The sequence below is a fragment of the Phyllobates terribilis genome, unplaced genomic scaffold (genome assembly GCF_046119375.1).
Source record: "Phyllobates terribilis strain yellow unplaced genomic scaffold, ASM4611937v1 Scaffold_2__4_contigs__length_985480577, whole genome shotgun sequence".
In the NCBI taxonomy this organism is placed as follows: domain Eukaryota; kingdom Metazoa; phylum Chordata; class Amphibia; order Anura; family Dendrobatidae; genus Phyllobates; species Phyllobates terribilis.
The window spans coordinates 946,049,258-946,074,649 of NW_027362762.1; the positions used below are offsets into that span (position 1 = coordinate 946,049,258).

The window sequence follows — 25,392 nt, forward strand, 5'->3', positions numbered from 1 at the left end:
GGCATTATTATGAGGCACTATTGATGCAATTATTATGGGGTACTGTGACTGGCATTACTATGGGGCACTATTGATGCCATTATTATGGGGCACTGTGACTGGCATTATTATGAGGCACTATTGATGCCATTATTATGGGGTACTGTGACTGGCATTATTATGAGGCACTATTGATGCCATTATTATGGGGCACTGTGACTGGCATTATTATGAGGCACTATTGATGCCATTATTATGGGGCACTATTGATGCCATTATTATGGGGCACTATTGATGCCATTATTATGGGGTACTGTGACTGGCATTATTATGAGGCACTATTGATGCCATTATTATGGGGCACTGTGACTGGTATTATTATGAGGCACTATTGATGCCATTATTATGGGGCACTGTGACTGGCATTATTATGAGGCACTATTGATGCCATTATTATGGGGCACTGTGACTGGCATTATTATGGGGCACTATTGATGCCATTATTATGAGGCAATGTGACTGGCATTATTATGGGGCACTATTGATGCCATTATTATGGGGCACTGTGACTGGCATTATTATGAGGCACTATTGATGCCATTATTATGGGGTACTGTGACTGGCATTATTATGAGGCACTATTGATGCCATTATTATGGGGTACTGTGACTGGCATTATTATGGGGCACTATTGATGCCATTATTATGGGGCACTGTGACTGGCATTATTATGGGGCACTATTGATGTCATTATTATGGGGCACTGTGACTGGCATTATTATGGGGTACTGTGACTGGCATTATTATGGGGCACTGTGACTGGCATTATTATGGGGCACTATTGATGCCATTATTATGGGGCACTGTGACTGGCATTATTATGGGGCACTATTGATGCCATTATTATGGGGCACTATTGATGCCATTATTATGGGGCACTGTGACTGGCATTATTATGGGGCACTATTGATGCTATTATGGGGCACTGTGACTGGCATTATTATGGGGCACTATTGATGCCATTATTATGGGGTACTGTGACTGGCATTATTATGGGGCACTATTGATGCCATTATTATGGGGCACTGTGACTAGCATTATTATGGGGCACTGTGACTGGCATTATTATGGGGCACTATTGATGCCATTATTATGGGGCACTGTGACTGGCATTATTATGAGGCACTATTGATGCCATTATTATGGGGCACTGTGACTGGCATTATTATGAGGCACTATTGATGCCATTATTATGGGGCACTGTGACTAGCATTATTATGGGGCACTGTGACTGGCATTATTATGGGGCACTATTGATGCCATTATTATGGGGCACTGTGACTGGCATTATTATGAGGCACTATTGATGCCATTATTATGGGGCACTGTGACTGGCATTATTATGAGGCACTATTGATGCCATTATTATGGGGTACTGTGACTGGCATTATTATGAGGCACTATTGATGCCATTATTATGGGGCACTGTGACTGGCATTATTATGGGGCACTATTGATGCCATTATTATGGGGCACTGTGACTGGCATTATTATGAGGCACTATTGATGCCATTATTATGGGGCACTGTGACTGGCATTATTATGGGGCACTGTGACTGGCATTATTATGGGGCACTATTGATGCCATTATTATGAGGCACTGTGACTGGCATTATTATGGGGCACTATTGATGCCATTATTATGGGGCACTGTGACTGGCATTATTATGAGGCACTATTGATGCCATTATTATGGGGTACTGTGACTGGCATTATTATGAGGCACTATTGATGCCATTATTATGGGGTACTGTGACTGGCATTATTATGGGGCACTATTGATGCCATTATTATGGGGCACTGTGACTGGCATTATTATGGGGCACTATTGATGCCATTATTATGGGGCACTTTGACTGGCATTATTATGGGGCACTATTGATGCCATTATTATGGGGCACTGTGACTGGCATTATTATGGGGCACTATTGATGCCATTATGGGGCACTGTGACTGGCATTATTATGGGGCACTATTGATGCCATTATTATGGGGCACTGTGACTGGCATTATTATGGGGTACTGTGACTGGCATTATTATGGGGTACTGTGACTGGCATTATTATGGGGCACTATTGATGCCATTATTATGGGGTACTGTGACTGGCATTATTATGGGGCACTATTGATGCCATTATTATGGGGCACTGTGACTGGCATTATTATGGGGCACTATTGATGCCATTATTATGGGGCACTGTGACTGGCATTATTATGGGGCACTATTGATGCCATTATTATGGGGCACTGTGACTGGCATTATTATGGGGCACTATTGATGCTATTATGGGGCACTGTGACTGGCATTATTATGGGGCACTATTGATGCCATTATTATGGGGTACTGTGACTGGCATTATTATGGGGCACTATTGATGCTATTATGGGGCACTGTGACTGGCATTATTATGGGGCACTGTGACTGGCATTATTATGGGGCACTATTGATGCCATTATTATGGGGCACTATTGATGCCATTATTATGGGGCACTGTGACTGGCATTATTATGGGGCACTATTGATGCCATTATTATGGGGCACTGTGACTGGCATTATTATGAGGCACTATTGATGCCATTATTATGGGGCACTATGACTGGCATTATTATGAGGCACTATTGATGCCATTATTATGGGGTACTGTGACTGGCATTATTATGAGGCACTATTGATGCCATTATTATGGGGCACTGTGACTGGCATTATTATGGGGCACTATTGATGCCATTATTATGGGGCACTGTGACTGGCATTATTATGAGGCACTATTGATGCCATTATTATGGGGCACTGTGACTGGCATTATTATGGGGCACTGTGACTGGCATTATTATGGGGCACTGTGACTGGCATTATTATGGGGCACTATTGATGCCATTATTATGAGGCACTGTGACTGGCATTATTATGGGGCACTATTGATGCCATTATTATGGGGCACTGTGACTGGCATTATTATGAGGCACTATTGATGCCATTATTATGGGGTACTGTGACTGGCATTATTATGAGGCACTATTGATGCCATTATTATGGGGCACTGTGACTGGCATTATTATGAGGCACTATTGATGCCATTATTATGGGGTACTGTGACTGGCATTATTATGGGGCACTATTGATGCCATTATTATGGGGCACTGTGACTGGCATTATTATGGGGCACTATTGATGCCATTATTATGGGGCACTGTGACTGGCATTATTATGGGGCACTATTGATGCCATTATTATGGGGCACTGTGACTGGCATTATTATGGGGCACTATTGATGCCATTATTATGGGGCACTGTGACTGGCATTATTATGGGGCACTATTGATGCCATTATTATGGGGCACTGTGACTGGCATTATTATGGGGTACTGTGACTGGCATTATTATGGGGCACTGTGACTGGCATTATTATGGGGTACTGTGACTGGCATTATTATGGGGCACTATTGATGCCATTATTATGGGGTACTGTGACTGGCATTATTATGGGGCACTATTGATGCCATTATTATGGGGCACTGTGACTGGCATTATTATGGGGCACTATTGATGCCATTATTATGGGGCACTGTGACTGGCATTATTATGGGGCACTATTGATGCCATTATTATGGGGCACTGTGACTGGCATTATTATGGGGCACTATTGATGCTATTATGGGGCACTGTGACTGGCATTATTATGGGGCACTATTGATGCCATTATTATGGGGTACTGTGACTGGCATTATTATGGGGCACTATTGATGCTATTATGGGGCACTGTGACTGGCATTATTATGGGGCACTGTGACTGGCATTATTATGGGGCACTATTGATGCCATTATTATGGGGCACTGTGACTGGCATTATTATGGGGCACTATTCATGCTATTATGGGGCACTGTGACTAGCATTATTATGGGGCACTGTGACTAGCATTATTATGGGGCACTATTGATGCCATTATTATGGGGTACTGTGACTGGCATTATTATGGGGCACTATTGATGCCATTATTATGGGGTACTGTGACTGGCATTATTATGGGGCACTATTGATGCCATTATTATGGGGCACTGTGACTGGCATTATTATGGGGCACTATTGATGCTATTATGGGGCACTGACTGGCATTATTATAGGGCAGTGTCACTGGCATTATTATAGGGCACTATTGATGCCATTATTATGGGGCACTGTGACTGGCATTATTATGGGGCACTATTGATGCTATTATGGGGCACTGTGACTGGCATTATTATGGGGCACTGTGACTGGCATTATTATGGGGCACTATTGATGCCATTATTATGGGGCACTGTGACTGGCATTATTATGGGGCACTATTGATGCTATTATGGGGCACTGTGACTGCCATTATTATGGGGCACTATTGATGCCATTATTATGAGGGCACTATTTATGCCATTATTATGGGGTACTATTGATGCCTTTATTATGGGGTATTGTGACTGGCATTATTATGGGGTACTTTGACTGGCATTATTATGGGGCTCTATTGATGTCATTATTATGAGGCACTGTGACTGGCATTATTGTGGGGCTCTATTGATGTCATTATTATGGGGCACTGTGACTGGCATTATTATGAGGGCACTATTGATGCCATTATTATGGGGTACTGTGACTGGTATTATTATGAGGGCACTATTGATGCCATTATTATGAGGGCACTATTGATGCCATTATTATGAGGGAACTATTGATGCCATTATCATGGGTCATGATACCGGGGGGTAAAACCTTCTGCAGTCCCCGTTAGCAGTTTCATTTAGCAGCAGAATGTTGGGGGTTATGATCAAACATACGATGGGATCTCGGGGGGCTCCTGCCAGCTGCACTGCAGATGATACCTGACCGCCATGTTTACATCGGTCTGCGATATACCCTGGTGGTGAATACCCCGCCGGGTGTACTGGCATCCCCCCTGAATGATGCCCCCGGATTGTGGGGGGATATGGGGGCCGCGTTATCTGAGAGTCTTCGGGGGGATGGCAGCCTGGAGCCTTTCTAAAGGGAGAGGGAAGGAAAAAAAATTAAAGGCCTGAACGTCAACTCCAATTATTACCATAGCAACCGGTGGCCGATTCTTAACTCGCAGCAGTTCTACCGTCAATCACATCGACACATGGAGCTCATTAATTACTAACTGCATGTTTTACTGCCTGATAGTGGAATATGTAGCCAAGGGCCATGCGTGTCTTCAGCCTGATTAACCCCTGCCTGTCCGCCTCCGGAGACGACGAAATACGCCTACAACATCCTTGTGTGTTAGTGTAATTTACCACATTTACATAGTGATTAGAAAAAAGGGCGAAAAGATGTAACAAAAATTGCATCAAAATGTGCAGCAATCTATAGCTCAATCTATGCCAAAAGGGTGTGGCCTTGGAGTCACAATTAGCCAACGCCTACAAAGAGCGTCCTCCTGTCTGGAGGACCCGGCTTGTAAATGCATTGGAAGAACAGCCCATTCATTTTCATATGCACTGTGTAATACTTCATTTGTCCAGTGGGGGCGCTGCAGGAGAATCACACACTTTCCCATGAACTCTGGGACAATCTGTGATCAAAAATGAACTGTCCGCAGTCATCAGATTATAGGGAGACACTGAATGTACTGACTATGGGGCCGCGAGAACATATCCGGATACCTGCAGTCGGTGTACGCTGGACGGGCCGGATCTAACGCACAAGAGGAATGTGGCAGCCGCTTATCTCCATCACACACAGCTCGATCAGTCAGGGCTTTGGCGAGAAGTGGAGGTCAATCGGTGTCTGCTGTTGGGCACCAGCCATCAGGGGCCATTTCCATCCCCAAAACAGGTGGAATTGTGCATTATGATCAGATATGGGACCCGTATAATGTTCTTGCACAGGGGCCTCTTCTATCGGTGTCCGCCAGGGCCAGCTATATTATGTCAGACATAGTGCCCTAGACTTCTGGAAGTGTGAATATGCCAATAACATCAGCCTTAATAATCTTCAATATAGATACATGTGAGAAAGAAATAAAAAAAAAGGAAAGAGAAGGAAAGAAAGAGAAAGAAACTAAATAAAGAGAGGTAGAGAGGCACAGATAAAAAGAAAGAAAAAAAAATGGAAAGAAAGCGGGAGAGAAAGAAAGATGGTAGGAGAAAGAAAAAAGAGAGAAAGAAAGAAAAAAGAGAAACAAAATGGAAAGGAAGAAAGAGGGAGAGAAAGAACAAGATGAAGTGAGAAAGAAAGAGAGGAAGAGAGACAAAGAGAAAAAAAAGAGAGCATTAAATAGAGAGAAAGAAAGAGAGAGAGAGACAGAGGAAGGAAGGAAGGGCAATTTTCCTGCAAAAATGGGTACAAAGCCCCTAGGGCCCCACACCTCTTACATACAAAAACTCCAAAAATAGATGTGAGATGGATAGATAATAAATAGATAATAGATATATGATAGATAGATGGATAATAGATAGATAATAGATAGATGATAGATAATAGATAGATAGATGATAGATAGATGATAGATAGATGGATAATAGATAGATAATAGATAGATGATAGATAATAGATAGATAGATGATAGATAGATGATAGATAGATAATAGATGATAGATAGATAATAGATGATAGATAGATAATAGATAGATAATAGATGATAGATAGATAATAGATGATAGATAGATGATAGATAATAGATAGATGATAGATAATAGATAGATGATAGATAGATGATAGATAATAGATAGATGATAGATAGATGATAGATAGATAATAGATAGATGATAGATAGGTGATAGATAGATGATAGATAATAGATAGATGATAGATAATAGATAGATAGATAATAGATAGATAGATAATAGATAGATAATAGATGATAGATAGATAATAGATAGATGGATAATAGATGATAGATAGATAATAGATAGATGATAGATAGATGATAGATAATAGATAGATAGATGATAGATAGATGATAGATAGATGGATAATAGATAGATAATAGATAGATGATAGATAATAGATAGATAGATGATAGATAGATGATAGATAGATAGATGATAGATAGATAATAGATAGATAATAGATAGATAGATGATAGATAGATGATAGATAGATAATAGATGATAGATAGATAATAGATGATAGATAGATAATAGATAGATAATAGATGATAGATAGATAATAGATGATAGATAGATGATAGATAGATAATAGATAGATGATAGATAATAGATAGATGATAGATAGATGATAGATAATAGATAGATGATAGATAGATAGATGATAGATAGATAATAGATAATAGATAGATGATAGATAGGTGATAGATAGATGATAGATAATAGATAGATGATAGATAATAGATAGATAGATAATAGATAGATAATAGATGATAGATAGATAATAGATAGATGGATAATAGATGATAGATAGATAATAGATAGATAATAGATAGATGATAGATAATAGATAGATGATAGATAGGTGATAGATAGATAATAGATAGATGATAGATAGATGATAGATAGATAGATAATAGATAGATGGATAATAGATGATAGATAGATAATAGATAGATAATAGATAAATGATAGATAATAGATAAATGATAGATATCCATTGTCCGCCTTGTACACTAATTTTGTTTCCTGTAACATAAAGAGGTGCAGTCATCTGTTACTTTCTTCCCTTAATCTCCTCTTTCCTGTCTGAAGGTTCACAAGAGGAGAGACCGGAGTAACATCAGACTACACACAGCTTGATTGTAGTCTGTAACCATGGAGACGCATAAGTATCTGAGCTGCAGACCCAAAATGGTGAAAACAAATGCATAAATTTGCCTTTTTGCATGATTGTTTAATTTTTCTTTAGTCTGGACCAGTGGTCTGTAACCTTTCTTATGTTGAGAGCCGCGTTCAGCTCTGAGAGGTGGTCAGGAGCCACGTCTCCCCAGTGCTTCCCCCCAGAGCCCCACATTACTGGTATAATGGCAGCCGATCTTCCGCACATGAAGCTCCCAAGACATTGTCCCCTGTCCCTTATACACTGACATCCGGGGCTCCCATTACACAGCTGCAGCCAGTCTCAGGCGCCCCTCTAACCGCCACATCATGGCCCCGCGAGACACAGATTGGAGTCATTTACGCTACTTTTTTCCGTATATTATAATGTTATAATGAATTTGTCGACCCCCTCTTCTTAGTTAAGTTCTTCTTTCTCTTAAAAAAAGAAAAAGAGGACGGAGCTGGCAATTGTGCATGATTTCAAGAACACCGCCATATTCCCAGGTTGTAATTTGAAGATTCTCGTCTGGTAAATTCCAAAAAAGAGATAATATGCTGTGAAAACACACAGAGGAATCCTGGGAATAGGTCATCAGATAATGACTTTCTTTTTATTTTTTGTTAATTTTTTTATTTCAATTTTATCTATTTTTTTTTTACATTTTGATCACATTTTTCAGTTTTCCATATCACAATTCATATTATATCTATAGAGAAAAAAAATCTCACAAATTTTCACACTGGCCCCCGCTAGTCCTAATACTAAACCTATCTTACTCCCACACTTCTATTCTGTACAGAAGACTTTACAGCAGACTCATTACCAGGACAGGCAGGATTACAAAGAAAGGTTACATATACAGTAGATAACACAGGAGCCTCCATTCACAATAGGTGATGTCACAGCTCACCTCCTCCTCCTCCTGTACAATGACTGATAACACCTCTATATACAGTAGATAACACAGGATCCACCATTCACAATAGGTGATGTCACAGCTCACCTCCTCCTCCTCCTGTACAATGACTGATAACACCTCTATATACAGTAGATAACACAGGATTCACCATTCACAATAGGTGATGTCACTGCTCAGCTCCTCCTCCTGTACTATGACTGATAACACCTCTATATACAGTAGATAACACAGGATCCTCCATTCACAATAGGTGATGTCACAGCTCACTTCCTCCTCCTGTACAATGACTGATGACACCTCTATATACATTAGATAACAGGATCCACCATTCACAATAGGTGATGTCACAGCTCACCCCCTCCTCCTCCTGTACAATGACTGATAACACCTCTATATACAGTAGATAACACAGGATCCTCCATTCACAATAGGTGATGTCACAGCTCACCTCCTCCTCCTGTACAATGACTGATAACACCTCTATATACATTAGATAACAGGATCCACCATTCACAATAGGTGATGTCACAGCTCACCTCCTCCTCCTGTACAATGACTGATAACACCTCTATATACATTAGATAACAGGATCCACCATTCACAATAGGTGATGTCACAGCTCACCTCCTCCTCCTGTACAATGACTGATGACACCTCTATATATATTAGATAACAGGATCCACCATTCACAATAGGTGATGTTGTGGCGCCCCTGAGGGTTCGACCGCCACAGGAATGCTGCATTTCTCTAATGGAGTGTAGTGTTCCTCCTCTGAGGTAAGAACAGCGTGATGGTCAGGACCCTTCCTTTACATCCAACACCACATTTCTCCACCAGAGGGAGCTAGTATGCACTAAGTGCTGCTCCCCCTGGTTACAGGGAGACTGGGGAACCAAGAGTTAGGGGAACCAGTTAGTGGGTCAGGGTGGAGGACTCACATTTTAGTGACACTTTACAATTCATATTTAATAAAAAGCCATCTTGGTTCTTTTAGTTTAGTTCTTTGACGGTCCTGGTTAGTCAACTTGCCTAGCTGTCATGTACTGTGATCTCCTACCCTGAAAGTGGATCCTGTGTGGACCTGCAGCGGATGGAGACACAGCCCTCGTACCCCGGCCTTGGGACGAGGGGCAGGTTGCAGACAAGGAATGTCTCAACCTGGTCAAGGACCACGACCAAGAAGGCCCGGAGCTTAAGAGTGTAGCTCCACAGCAAATGGATCCCAGGCAGGATGCAGATGGAGCGGAGTACGCCACCTGTCCTCACCATGCTGATATATTCAGAGGGAGTCCGGCTGCAAGAGGGGTACCGGCCCCCGACACCCGACCTTGCTACTCTATGTCCTGGTCGGGAAAGCCCGGTAGGCCCTGAGGATCCCACCGGGTATCGAACGGAGCGGAGCTGCCCCCGTGCCCTTGTTCTGAGAGGAGTTCAGAGGGAGACCCGGCCTATCTACACACACAGACAGGAAAGGATACGGTCTGTAGTTCAGGAACACTCTGGTGCGGGGTCCTGATTGAATGCTGGACTTACTCGGAGGTTGTCAGACCCCCGTCCCTGGTGACAGCAGGACTCCGCGGGGAGCAGGGAGTCGCCTTCCTTCTGCCATCTCTAATGTGAGTAAAGCCTTGGAAGTTCACCCCTATGGCCTCCGGACTCTTTATTCTGCGCTACACCGCACTACGCGGCACCCGGTCTCCTCTACTACTACCCCTGTCATCCTGTCTCTCTGCCCTGGGGCCTTGCTCCGCCTGTGGGAAGTAGTAACAACGTTGGCTGCTATACCACCATGCCTCAGCAGACTGCAGCAGCGCTGGTGGCCTTCACCAGGTGCCACAGGTGGCGTAGTCGTAATCAGCCACTCAACCCGGATAAGCCCACACCATCCTTTTAATTGTGACGGCCCTGATCACGGGTCGGGTCCGGGCCACGGCTGCATCCCATCTCTCCATCACAGGACCCGACTCCGAGTCCCCCATCTCCCAGGGTAAATAAAGGGCTTTCGAGTAGAGGCGTCACAATGTCACAGCTCACCTCCTTCTCCTGTATAATGACTGATAGCACCTCTATATACAGTAGATAACACAGGATCCACCATTCACAATAGGTGATGTCACAGCTCACCTCCTCCTCCTGTACAATGACTGATAATGAAGTGCCCCCTGGGCCGTGGGGTACTCGGTAGCCGGGCCGGTCGATGCTGGGGGATGTCACAGTGGCAGTGACCCAGGGCGGTCAATAAAAGGGGAAAGTAAAAAGGGAATGAAGTTTTTAGAGATAATGTTAGTGACGCCACCTGTGGTATGCGGCTATATGGGGCCGCCGCTGCGGTGACACAGCAGAGTTGGTTCAGCTCTCAACAGGTAGAGCTCAGCTCCAGGGCAGGATATAGTGATGTTATGAGGTAGATGTTGTTGCTGGTGCTGTGTAGTGCAGGGCTGGTGATGGCGCAGCAATAATTCCAGGACACAGTGGGGTGCAGTCTTCAGGTTTTACTCACAGTTGTTCAAGACTCCAGGTTACAAGGCCAGTGTGTAACCTCCCACATCGTCCTGTGTCCTCCAGGGAAGGGGTTCAGCAACTCTCAAGTATCTCAGGAGTACTTAAACGGGACCCCGTTCTGTGTGCCTTCCTCAGTCATCTTCCTGCGCTGGCTCTCGCCCTCCTGCCCTGCGCCTCACGATCAGTGTCCCAAGCCGGTAGCCTCGGGTCTTGTCGGGTGACGTGCAGTCCCCTGGGACCCTCTGTGGCCATCTTTTCAGCGATGTAATTGTGGTGGTTGGCAGCTGCACCTTGCAAGTACAGCAGCCTCCGGTTATCTAGCTGAGCCTGATTGTTGTCCACTAGTTTACGGGCCGGCCCCCTCTGCAGCCTGATCACTCCACGTCCTGGTAGATTCGGGCGCACGGGTGGCTTACTGCACTCACCGTGCCCCTGGGATCCCCTCTGTCTCTGGAGCCTTCCCTCTGCTCCCGTCCTCTATCACACTCTCCTCCTGGGCCTCTCAGACTCGGCCCGACTCCTCTCTCTCCACTCAACTCCTGCTCCAAGCACTGGAGCCAGGAGCCTGGACCTCCTCCACTGCTCTCCTGAGCAGGACTCGACCTGACTGAGCTGCTTCTAGATGGTTCCCCTCCTTCTTATACTCTTCCTGTCTGTGCTCCACTGATCTACTTCCTCCACACACACCAACTACATGGTTCCACCCTCCAGCTAGGGACCAGGGACTGTGCTCTCCCTTAGGAGCAATCTCGCCCTTTCCTACTGAAGTGGAGTGTATTGGATGCGGGTGTGTGGGTCCCTGGTAGTACTCCCTCCTTACCTGAGAGTGGGGTACCACACCTCTGGGTGAGATGCAGTATCTCTCTGGCGACTGAACCCGCAGGGGCGCCACAATAACACCTCTATCTACTGTAAATAACACAGGATCCACCATTCACAATAAGTGATGTCACAGCTCACCTCCTCCTGTACAATGACTGATAACACCTCTATATACAGTAGATAACAGGATCCACCATTCACAATAAGTGATGTCACAGCTCACCTCCTTCTCCTGTACAATGACTGATAACACCTCTATATACAGCTGATAACACAGGATCCACTATTCACAATAGGTGATGTCACAGCTCACCTCCTCCTCCTGTACTATGACTGATAACACCTCTATATACAGTAGATAACACAGGATCCACCATTCACAATAGGTGATGTCACAGCTCACCTCCTCCTCCTGTACTATGACTGATAACACCTCTATATACAGTAGATAACACAGGATCCACCATTCACAATAGGTGATTTTACAGCTCACCTCCTCCTCCTCCTGTACAATGACTGATAACACCTCTATATACAGTAGATAACACAGGATCCACCATTCACAATAGGTGATGTCACAGCTCACCTCCTCCTCCTGTACAACGACTGATAACACCTCTATATACAGTAGATAACACAGGATCCACCATTCACAATAGGTGATGTCACAGCTCACCTCCTCCTCCTGTACAATGACTGATAACACCTCTATATACAGTAGATAACACAGGATCCACCATTCACAATAAGTGATGTCACAGCTCACCTCCTCCTCCTGTACTATGACTGCTAACACCTCTATATACAGGAGACAACACAGGATCCACCATTCACAATAGGTGATGTCACAGCTCACCTCCTCCTCCTGTAATATGACTGATAACACCTCTATATACAGTAGATAACACAGGATCCACCATTCACAATAGGTGATGTCACAGCTCACCTCCTCCTCCTCCTGTACAACGACTGATAACACCTCTATATACAGTAGATAACACAGGATCCACCATTCACAATAGGTGAATTCACAGCTCACCTCCTCCTGTACAATGACTGATAACACCTCTATATACAGTAGATAACACAGGATCCACCATTCACAATAGGTGATGTCACAGCCCACCTCCTCCTCCTCCCTTCACAATTACCTTTGTCGAGATCAGAGAGTGCCCAGACAATTGTATACAAGTCAATAGGATAAGAGGCAGTCTATTGTTGTCATGTGACTGCTGAAAATAACAGATAGTCTGAACCTAGTAAAAGTTCTAGTGGAATTTTCTTTCTTTTTAATATCTATAGCAAAATGGAAAATTAAAAAAAAAAACAAATTGTCATTAAAAAAATAATTTTCTGACACAAAATTGCTTTGAAGGATGTAGGATTAGGAGTCCCCTTTCTAGTCACAAATAGAGTGACACATAATTAATAAATTATTATCAAAACATATACAACAATAAAATGAAAATTCATAAACACATAAAATAAATACAAAATAAATATATATATAAAAAGTGAAATGAATATTCGTCTCTGTTATGTTTCCTTAGACAATATTTACATCTACGGATTTACACACAAGGAAAATCCCCGGTCTGGGATAAGGCAGCCGTTCCCCAGCTGCGGCTCATTACACAGTGCGCTCAGTCTTTTCGCCCAGGGGGACTGTGTGCGGTGCCCTCTTTCCTGGTGTGAAAAGTCGGCTCTGCCGGGTAGTCTGACGCCGTGTGAGCACCAGCACTGCGAACCTCTCTGCTCCACAGCTCAGACAAGAGATTTCCTGTGCTAACCAGGCTTTTCCAAGAAATCCCTTACAGTTTCTGGAACAGAACAGTAATATTTCAAGAACATAAAAGACTAAAAAAGCAAGAAGAAATGAGACTATGTAATATAAAAAATAGATAGATAATAGATAGATAGATAATAGATACTAGACAGATAATAGATAGATAATAGATACTAGACAGATAATAGATATATGATAGATAGATAGATAATAGATAGATAATAGATAGATAGATAATACATAATATAGAGATGATAGATAATAGACAGATAATAGATAATAGATAGATAGATAATAGATAGATAATAGATAGATATATAGATAATAGACAAATAATAGATAGATAATAGATAGATAATAGACAGATAACAGATAATAGATAGATAATAGATAGATAATAGACAGATAATAGATAATAGATAGATAATAGACAGATAATAGATAGATAATAGATAGATAATAGACAGATAATAGATAATAGATAGATGATACAGTGGCGACCAAAAGTTTAGCATTTTTTTTTTTAAAAGTGTGATTCCTTCTGTCTGGTTGTTGCCATTTTCCTGGTGATTTTAGTAAACCGGAAGAAAATGTGGTTGTCAGCTATAAGGAATAAAGTTGTGTCTGACATTGTTTTATCCCTTTGTGTTAGTTTTGAAGATTTGCTGAGCCAAATGTTTTGCATATTTTGTTATGGGTAGTTGAATTTTGCCTACAATTCTTTGTTTTATGTGTGTTTTTAGGTTAAAACATGACAAAGACGAAGACTAATTTATCCCCAGATGTCAGGAAGCTGATTATTCTGAGGGTGAAGTCAGGCAAAAGCCAAAAAGAGGAGCCATGGAATTCACCTGTTCTCAGAGTCGAGTGTCACGTTGATTAAAGAAAGAAAAAGAAGGTTCTGGAACAGCCGACAAACCTAGAAGTGGACGACCATGGAAAACGTCCTCCAGAGCTGATCACATTATTAAGAAAAAGTCAGTATCTGATGTCCATAAAAGTGCTGTACAGATTTCACACAAAATGAACGAAGAATATGGGGTCAAAGTGAGTCGCCAAACTGTGGTGCGACGGCTAAGAGAAGTAGGGCTGAATGCACGAGGTCCAGTCCAGAAGCCTTTCATCTCTGCAAAGAACCGGAAGGTCCGACTTGAGTTTGCCAAAGAACAAAGAACACAGCCAATGGAAAGAGACAGATTGGTCTAAGATGTTGTGGTCGGATGAATCCAAGTTCAATCTGTTTGGTAGTGATGGCAGCACTATATATGCCGCCCACTTGGAAAACTTAATGATGTAAGATTCCAAACACCTACAGTGAAACATGGTGGAGGCAATGTCATGGTTTGGGGCTTTTTTTCATACTTCTGTCATTGGCCCTCTGGATAGAATTAATGGAAATATGAATGCTACCATGTAGAAGGATATACTGGAGAATGTAACGCTGCCACATGGTAAAACCAAAGTAGGCAGCGGATGGAAATTCCAGCAAGATAATGATCCTAAGCACACATCCAATTTAGTCACAAATTGGTTAGCAAAGAAAAATGTTCACCTGTTGCAATGGCCGAGCCAATCACCTGATTTACACCCTATAGAGCACCTTTGGGATGAGTTAGGGGACGAGTAGGGGCCCGTACCCAGAGCAATAAAGAAGAATTGTTTGCAGATTTGCAAATGGAACGGAGCAAGATCCCTCAAGATGTCTTCAATACCCGAGTGGCTTCAATGCCCTGTCGGCGCGGTGCAGGAATTAAAGCAAGAGGTTATGCTGAAAAATACTAAGTTATGCCATTGTAAGCGATGAATTACTCTCTATGTTGTGATCAATAAATAGTAGATGCAAAACTTCTGGCCGTCAGTTTTCTTTAATTAAATGACCAGACCTACAGCATATTCATCACCAGAGAAATGGCGTCACCACAACCAGACAGAAGTCATCACACTTGTCATCAAAACTTTTGGTCCCCATGGTAGATAGATATCTATATATTATCTATCATCTATCTATTATCTATCTATCATCTATCTATCATCTATCTATTATCTATCTATTATCTATCTATTATCTATCTATCATCTATCATCTATCTATCATCTATCATCTATCTATTATCTATCATCTATCTATCATCTATTATCTATCTATCATCTATTATCTATCATCTATCTATTATCTATCATCTATCATCTATCTATCATCTATCTATTATCTATCTATCATCTATCTATCATCTATCATCTATCTATCATCTATCATCTATCTATTATCTATCCATTATCCATTATCTATCATCTATCTATCATCTATCTATTATCTATCCATTATCTATCATCTATCTATCTATCATCTATCTATCTATCTATCATCTATCTATTATCTATCATCTATCTATTATCTATCTATTATCTATCTATTATCTATCATCTATCTATTATCTGTCGTCTATCTATCCATTATCCATCATCTATTATCTATCATCTATTATTATCTATCATCTATTATCTATCTATTATCTATCATCTATTATCTATCTATCATCTATCTATCCATTATCTATCATCTATTATCTATCATCTATCTATCCATTATCTATCATCTATTATCTATCTATTATCTATCATCTATTATCTATCTACAACCCCTGGCAAAAATTATGGAATCACCGGGCTCGGAGGATGTTCATTCAGTTGTTTAATGTTGTTGAAGAAAAGCAGATCAGACATGGCACAAAACTAAAGTCATTTCAAATGGCAACTTTGTGATCTGCTTTTTTTCAACAACATTAAACAACTGAATGAACATCCTCCGAGCCCCGTGATTCCATAATTTTTGCCAGGGGTTGTATTATCTATCTATCTATCTATCTATCTATCTATCTATCTATCTATCTATCTATCTATCTATCTATCTATCTATCTATCTATCTATCATCTATTATCTATCATCTATTATCTATCATCTATTATCTATCATCTATCTATTATCTATCATCTATCTATCTATTATCTATTATCTATCTATCATCTATCATCTGTCTATTATCTATTTATCTATCCATCCATTTATCTAAGTTTTTTGACTTTTTACAGAAGTCACATGCTACAAAAAACTTTTCTCTGGCTGCTCCCATCTCCGGTTTCGCCACATAACGGCGGCCACATTCACGCCTCTGATTTTCGTGTACTCATCTCATCCGTTTTTTTTTTCTTTACGGACAGAACATGATTTGATCCGATTCACAGATCAAACCAAATGGGTGAACGAAAAAACAAGCAGCCGGCAGAATGATGACATCCGGCAGCGTCCGTCCATCGCACACCTCTGCTAGGAGAAGCTCCATCCTATGAGAAAAGAGGATGACAGGCGGAGGATGGTAAAGACGGATGAAAATGTTTCCCGCGCACCGGCCCTCCTGAGCAGAAGCAGAGGCCGATGTTCTGCACCCATGATCCTAATATACGCGATATAAGCGCCAAGTAGAAATCTACAGGACGGGAAATAATAAGCAGTGAGAAACGGACAAATCATCGGGAAGCGGGACGGAGGGACGGGGGATCAGGGCGAGGTGTAGGGACTGTCCCTCGGTGGTAGGGATCGTCCCTCGGTTGTAGGGATCGTCGCTCGGTTGTAGGGACCGTCCTTCGGGTGTAGGGACCGTCCCTCTGTTGTAGGGACCGTCCTTCGGGTGTAGGGGTCGTCCCTCTGTTGTAGGGGTCGTCCCTCTGTTGTAGGGGTCGTCCCTCTGTTGTAGGGGTCGTCCCTCGGGTGTAGGGACCGTCCCTTGGGTGTAGGGACCGTCCCTTGGTTGTAGGGATCGTCCCGCGGGTGTAAAGACCGTCCCTTGGGTGTAGGGATCGTCCCTCGGTTGTAGGGATCGTCCCTCGAGTGTAAAGACCGTCCCTTGGGTGTAGGGACCGACCCTCGGGTGTAGGGACCGACCCTCGGGTGTAGGGATCGTCCCTCGGGTGTAGGGATCGTCCCTCAGTGGTAGGGATCGTCCCTCGGTGGTAGGGATCGTCCCTCGGTTGTAGGGATCGTCCCTCGGGTGTAGGGACCGTCCCTCGGTTGTAGGGATCGTCCCTCGGGTGTAGGGACCGTTCCTCGGGTGTAGGGACCGTCCCTCGGGTGTAGGGATCATCCCTCGGGTGTAGGGATCGTCCCTCCAGATTAGGTGAGTCCTCGGCGGGGGCTGCAGGACATGAGCGCTGCTTACACCCCGGTCTCACCGCAGCCGGGGAAATCTGTGCGTCTGACATCAGCGGAGCAGGAATGTCTGGCATCCAGAAAAGCCACTTTTTCCTCCACAACCTCAGATGGACGCTCTGTCCTCTGCACACACCCCATTTCTCACTGCTTAGTGTCTGTTCACATCACGGCGGAGGCGTCCATCACATTTATACGTCACCAGGATTTCCTGATGTACAAACCTCACTGTGAAACCGTAATAGAAAAATGGCGCCAGTCAGCGGTGCCCTGTGTCATGGAGAGGCGATACACAGGCACCACTTATCTCCTCCTGCGGGACCACCTAGTAAGACCTGCGTGTCCTCTTTATAAATATCAGCTGCTACGGAACCTCATAATACACCTCAGCTGCTGCGGAACCTCATTGTACACCTCAGCTGCTGAAGAACATCATAATACACCTCAGCTGCTGCAGAACCTCATCATATACCTCAGTTGCTGCAGAACATCATAATACACCTCAGCTGCTGCAGAACCTCATCATACACCTCAGCTGCTGCAGAACATCATAATACGCTTCAGCTGCTGCGGAACCTCATTGTACACCTCAACTGCTGCAGAACCTCATAATACACCTCAGCTCCTGCAGAACCTCATCATGCACCTCAGCTGCTGCAGAACATCATCATACACCTCAGCTGCTGCAGAACCTCATAATACACCTCAGCTGCTGCAGAACATCATCATACACCTCAGCTACTTCATCACTTGCCATTTGGGGTCCGCACATGTTGCTTTTGATGGAGACCCTGGCGGACATGCCGCCATATTGATACACGTCCCCCAGTATAGCAGTGCGCACCCCCTTTATTGTTCCCCCCACCTGACAACACTTTTGTCTGCTCCTTTAATGGTCAGAGAATTAATAAACCTTCCTGATAGGAATCGTCTTTTCTCCCGTTTCCCGTCGTGGCTGTGACCCGGGGGCTTCTGCAGCGAATCCTTCCTCCACCTCCACATCTCCGCCAATACATTCATCTCATGTCATGACATTAATTACCATTATAGTGAAGGCGCGAGGCGCAGCACTGCGGCCGCTCAGCCCCTCCGGAGAACGGACGCCGCTTTTCTCGTCATTTTTAATTTTGTGTGAAACAAGGGCTAATTCCATGTAGATTGTGCCGGGGTCGGGCGAGGTGAGCTGGAGAGCCGCTCTTGTGCACAGATGGATTACATTTCAGCCACATTTCCAGCCTCGGATTTTTTCTAATATTATTATCTTGTTTGTCGCTCCGTCTATACACCGGAACGTCTTATCGCTACTTAAAGGGACGGTAACACATCTGCCCGTCCATCGTTTTGCTAAAAGGTATCTGCGGGGGCGAATAGTGAAGAGCAAAGAATCTCGAAAAATGTAAGAAAGTATCAGAAACGTCTAGAACTTTTCGCTAATCATATTTACTTCCTGAAAGTGGAATAATGATTCATAATGTTAAAGGGAAATTATCTTTCAAAATTACATTTTAAGGTAAATATTTTATTTTAAAAAAATCCTATTTTTTTTTCACTATCTATATAATTGAGCTAAAATCAGAAATCTTGACATTTTCATACTGGTCACTAGGTGAAATACTAGACTCTTATTTCCTGCTTTTTACAGATAACTTTTCAGTAGTTTCATCATCAGAAGAGACGATATTACAATGGCTGATAACACCTCTATATACAGTAGATAACACAGGATCCACCATTCACAATAGGTGATGTCACAGCTCACCTCCTCCCCCTCCTGTACAATGACTGATAACACCTCTATATACAGTAGATAACACAGGATCCACCATTCACAATAGGTGATGTCACAGCTCACCTCCTCCCCTGTACAATGACTGATAACACCTCTATATATAGTAGATAACACAGGATCCACCATTCACAATAGGTGATGTCACAGCTCACCTCCTCCTCCTGTACAATGACTGATAACACCTCTATATACAGTAGATAACACAGGATCCACCATTCACAATAGGTGATGTCACAGCTCACCTCCTCCCCTGTACAATGACTGATAACACCTCTATATATAGTAGATAACACAGGATCCACCATTCACAATAGGTGATGTCACAGCTCACCTCCTCCTCCTGTACAATGGCTGATAACACCTCTATATACAGTAGATAACACAGGATCCACCATTCACAATAGGTGATGTCACAGCTCACCTCCTCCTCCTGTACAATGACTGATAACACCTCTATATATAGTAGATAACACAGGATCCACCATTCACAATAGGTGATGTCACAGCTCACCTCCTCCTCCTGTACAATGGCTGATAACACCTCTATATACAGTAGATAACACAGGATTCACCATTCACAATAGATGATGTCACAGTTCACCTCCTCCTCCTGTACAATGACCAATAACACCTCTATATACAGTAGATAACACAGGATCCACCATTCACAATAGGTGATGTCACAGCTCACCTCCTCCCCTTCCTGTACAATGGCTGCTAACACCTCTATATACAGTAGATAACACAGGATCCACCATTCACAATAGGTGATGTCACAGCTCACCTCCTCCTCCTGTACAATGGCTGATAACACCTCTATATACAGTAGATAACACAGGATCCACCATTCACAATAGGTGATGTCACAGCTCACCTCCTCCTCCTGTACAATGACTGATAACACCTCTATATATAGTAGATAACACAGGATCCACCATTCACAATAGGTGATGTCACAGCTCACCTCCTCCTCCTGTACAATGGCTGATAACACCTCTATATACAGTAGATAACACAGGATCCACCATTCACAATAGATGATGTCACAGCTCACCTCCTCCTCCTGTACAATGACCAATAACACCTCTATATACAGTAGATAACACAGGATCCACCATTCACAATAGGTGATGTCACAGCTCACCTCCTCCCCCTCCTGTACAATGGCTGATAACACCTCTATATACAGTAGATAACACAGGATCCACCATTCACAATAGGTGATGTCACAGCTCACCTCCTCCTCCTGTACAATGGCTGATAACACCTCTATATACAGTAGATAACACAGGACCCACCATTCACAATAGGTGATATCACAGCTCACCTCCTCCCCCTCCTGTACAATGGCGGATAAAACCTCTATATACAGTAGATAACACAGGATCCACCATTCACAATTGGTGATGTCACAGCTCACCTCCTCCTCCTGTATAATTACTGATAACATATGATCTACCATTCACTCGTATCTCCAGACCCCAGACGTCTAACTTGAAGGAGTTGTCCTTAATTATAAAATTATCTTCTCTCTACAGAATAACTGATCATTTGCTGACTTCTCGGGGACCCAACGATCCCAAGAATGGGGCGGTGAAGTTTCTCAATAGGACAATTGCAGTGACCTTTGGAGCCTCGTTCTCTTGATCGTTGGCGATCCCAGCGATCAGCAGGTTATCATCCATCCTGAGGACAGGTAATAAACTTGCTAATTCGGGACAACCCCTTTAATGCTCACAGTCTCCATCATCTACCATGTCTCAATTGTAAGTCTTTTGGCACAGGGGAGTTTTGGGGTCTTCTCGGGCACCTGGTTGAACCTATGGACCTGTAAGATACAAGTTCTTCAAACTCATTGGAGCTTCCTTCAAGGTTTCTTGTGAGATACGGAAGTGTTCAAGGGTCACTTTAAGTGATGATGTTGGTAACATTAAAGGGGCGTTTAGCTTAGAAAATCAACTTCCCAATACCATTCTATAGAGGAAAAAGAGTGGGGTCCACCATTCAGGATCTCCATCTGTTACCAGAGGTCAGAGCAACGACAAAGAACATCCGCTATTCTGGAGGACCGGGCATGACCATACATTATATGGACAGATCATTGCGTCCATTGAAAAACTGTGTAATACTCAATATCACCTGCAGGAGTGCTGTAGGCAAACTGATCACTAGCTTCTAGGTTCCTTCACAGTTTCCAGCCCATTGATGGAGAGAATCCTCTAATTAACTTATCAATGGAGGACTCTTCTGACAAAATGAGATTTTTTTACAATGAAAACTTTAAGAAATGTTTAAAAACTTTGCAAATTGTACTTATTGTAGGTGCGGGATCAATATATAACAATTAGGACTTACCCCTTAGAGCTCTGCAAAACTATTAACAATCCCACACCAGCGCCATCTTCAGTTTAAATCCTGGTACTGATACTCCACCAAAGTCTTCTATGGTTTCTGCAAAATAGGAGAGGAAAGTAATCGTGAAATATCAATCATATCAAAGTATAATCTGATCTGCGAGGGTTAACATCCTAAACAAGACGGGAACCTGGAGAGAATGGAGCTGAGCTGCAGTACCAGACATAGCCTATGGACAGGGGTGGCGCTGTTTCAAAAATGAAAAGTCCTCACATTTTTCCTACAAGTATCCAAGTGCCCATCTAAGGGGTAACGTCTTTCCTTGCGGAAAGGAAACTTATAAGCCATGCAATGCTCCTCTGGGAAATTAAATATGCAAATTACCTCTTCAGAGAGCAATAGGTCTAGAACGCTAGCGCCACCTATTGGAAGTAGGAATCATAAAAGTTAATATCGACCCTTTAACAAGCCTAGGCAGATGACTTTGAAAAAAGAGTGTCTGGTTTGGCTATTATCCTGACAAGTGTTTGGGGGATTGCCCTTTGCTACTTCCAATAGGTGTCACAACAGTTCTCGTCCTCTTCTTCTCTGAAGAGACAATTTGCATATTTAATTTCCCAGAGGAGCATTGCATGGCCTATAAGTCTCCTTACACTGGCATCTCAGGCAGGTCACTCTCCACAAGGAGAGACATTACCCATTAGAACCTCTGTCTGAGGTCTCCCATCCAGCCAAATCAGACTTCTTGCTTTGCACTGATGAGGGGAAAACACTCCGAAACACATATCTGTAAATGGAGTGTTTTGTTAGGCTTTTAACCAAGTCATGTGACAAGGCTGGTTAAAGGGTCAATATTGACTTTTAGGATTGTTAATTCCAATAGGAGGCACAAGAGTTCTTGTCTGAACAGACAATTTGCATTTTAATTTCTCACACGAGTATTGAATGGCCTATAAGTCTCCTTACGCCAACTTGGCACTCTCCACAAGGATAAACGTTACCCCTTAGAGCCTCAGAGGCCTCTGCTTCAGCTATATCAGACCTCCTGCTTTACACTGATGAGGGGAAAATACCCCGCAACATGTGCCTGCAAATGGAGTGTCTAGTTTGACTTTTGTCCTACGTCATGTGACAAGGCTGGTTAAAGGGTCAATATTAACTTTTAGAATTGCTAATTCCAATAGGTGGCGCTATAATTCCTCTCTGAACAGACAATTTGCATTTTAATTTCTCACACGAGTATTGAATGGCCTATAAGTCTCCTTACGCCAAATTGGCACTCTCAACAAAAAGAAATGTTCTCTCTTAGAACCTCATCAGAGGCCTCTCATCCAGCCAAATCAGAACTCTTGGTGGCTTTGAGTTCCTCTTCCTCTCTGAACAATTTGCATTTTAATTTCTCACATGAGTATTGCCTATAAGTCTCCTTATGTCAAATTGGAACTTTCCACAAGGAAAAACGTTCCCCCTTAGACTATACTCTAGTCAGAGGCCTCTCATCCAGTCAAATCAGACCTCTTGCTCTGCACTGAGGAGGGGTAAACACTCTGAAACAAGTGTTTGCAGATGGAGCTTCTGGTTTTCGCTTTTATACTAAGTCATGTGGCAAGTCTCGTTATAGGGTCGATAATGACTTATAGGATGGCTACAGCCAGGGAATCCCGATCTCTTCCCAGTAGGTTATGAGGATGGTGATGACGTTGCGCGGCACAGAGATGCTGCCCCTTTACAGCCGCTGTGATGTCCGCTTGGCCTTGACTAATGACTGTAGGGCAGCAGAGACTGGAAATAAACATGATCCCAGGAGAGGAGCAAACAATGCTCCCAGTGTTACGGAGATACAAGTTAGTGGAGTGGAAGGATCAGGTTTTCCATCCAGCGAAATCTCTTTTTGAAGAGGATGCAATGTTTTCCCGATCATCCTCCCGTATCTGCTATAAAGTGATAAGTGCTCTCTACATCCGTGTGACTCAGCGGGAGCTCCATGTATTCTCAGTGCGGAGTCTTTACAGAATATCTGTACCCAAGATCTCTCCGCAACTCTGTTCCTTTATCTGCAGTTCACCATTATTGACACCCCTTTATTTTTGTTTTCACAGACTGTACGATATCTTCAGAAATAAATGGAAATGCACCAAAGTTATATCCTCAGGATTTTTTAATTAGTGGTCGAAAGTAACACAACAATAAAACATTGTTTTTCAACTTCTGAAAGCCGCGCCGGTTCCATGTACTGGTAAAATTACTTCTGATCTTCTGCTTTCCTTTGAGCATGTGACGGGGACTGGCTACTAAGCCAGCTCCTTTCTCTGTCGATGCATGGGCCATAACTGGAAAGGGTGCCGCCTTAGCTAGTGAAATGATTAATCTAAGAGCCCCCCTCCCGCACACAGCTCTATTCACATCCACAAAGGATCGGAAGTGAAGCGAATGGGATCCAAAGCGGCTACAGGAGGATGGGGGCACCTTGAGTCATTTAAAAGGTTATTCCCAGGATTGCACGTTATCCCTTATCCATAGGATGGTGGGTTACTTACTGATCACTGGGGGTCTGACAGCTGTGACATCCAGCGATACCAAGAATGTGGGTCAGAACCACAAGAATGGGCTCTGCAGTGCCCTGGCTTAAAGCGGAAGTGAGCATGCTCAAAATAGTGGCGCACTGTATTCAATTTCTCCAGTAGTCACACAGACAATGAATGCAGTGAAGGTTGAGCTTGTCCAACTCTACTCCAACCAAGAGTTAACCCCTTTACAAATTAGATAAAACCGTCTACAAATCCAGCCCAATGCAGCGACCATGGGGCGACTGAAGAAAGAATGGTTAGGCCCAGGTTGGGCTGAGGTGGTGAGAAGCTATGCAGAAATCCCCTCTCTTCAAACGCCACAATGCTAGTAAGCAAGGACATGTGTTATTAACACAAAAATAATGGGAAGAATATGGGACAAATATATTCCAAGTATCCCTGTTACAGGAAGTTAGAGGTGTGGTTGGGTTTACCAGTACCAACCCTTAATCTCCTAGTACACCCCTGTCTTTACTTTTATGGAACCTCCTCATAGTAGTCATCTAACTACTAGGAATCTAAGTGTTTTTTTTGCAGTTAGAGTACCGTAATGGGGTCTGCCTTTTGCTAAAAAAAATCCAATTCTTAAAAAGGGTTCAATCAAAACTAGCCAGCTTCAGCTATAAAAAGTGCATGGAGTGC

At 43.1% G+C, this 25,392-nt stretch overlaps 1 protein-coding gene across 1 annotated transcript in view; it reads right to left on the reverse strand.

Annotated features, from left to right (window-relative positions):
• The window catches only part of BCL9 (BCL9 transcription coactivator), a 184,213-nt gene that overhangs the window by 53,069 nt on the left and 105,752 nt on the right, over nucleotides 1-25,392 (reverse strand). The window contains exon 2 of the mRNA XM_073668508.1: nucleotides 22,184-22,279. The gene's annotated coding sequence lies outside the window, so the exon portion shown is untranslated. The remainder of the gene's footprint in view (nucleotides 1-22,183; nucleotides 22,280-25,392) is intronic.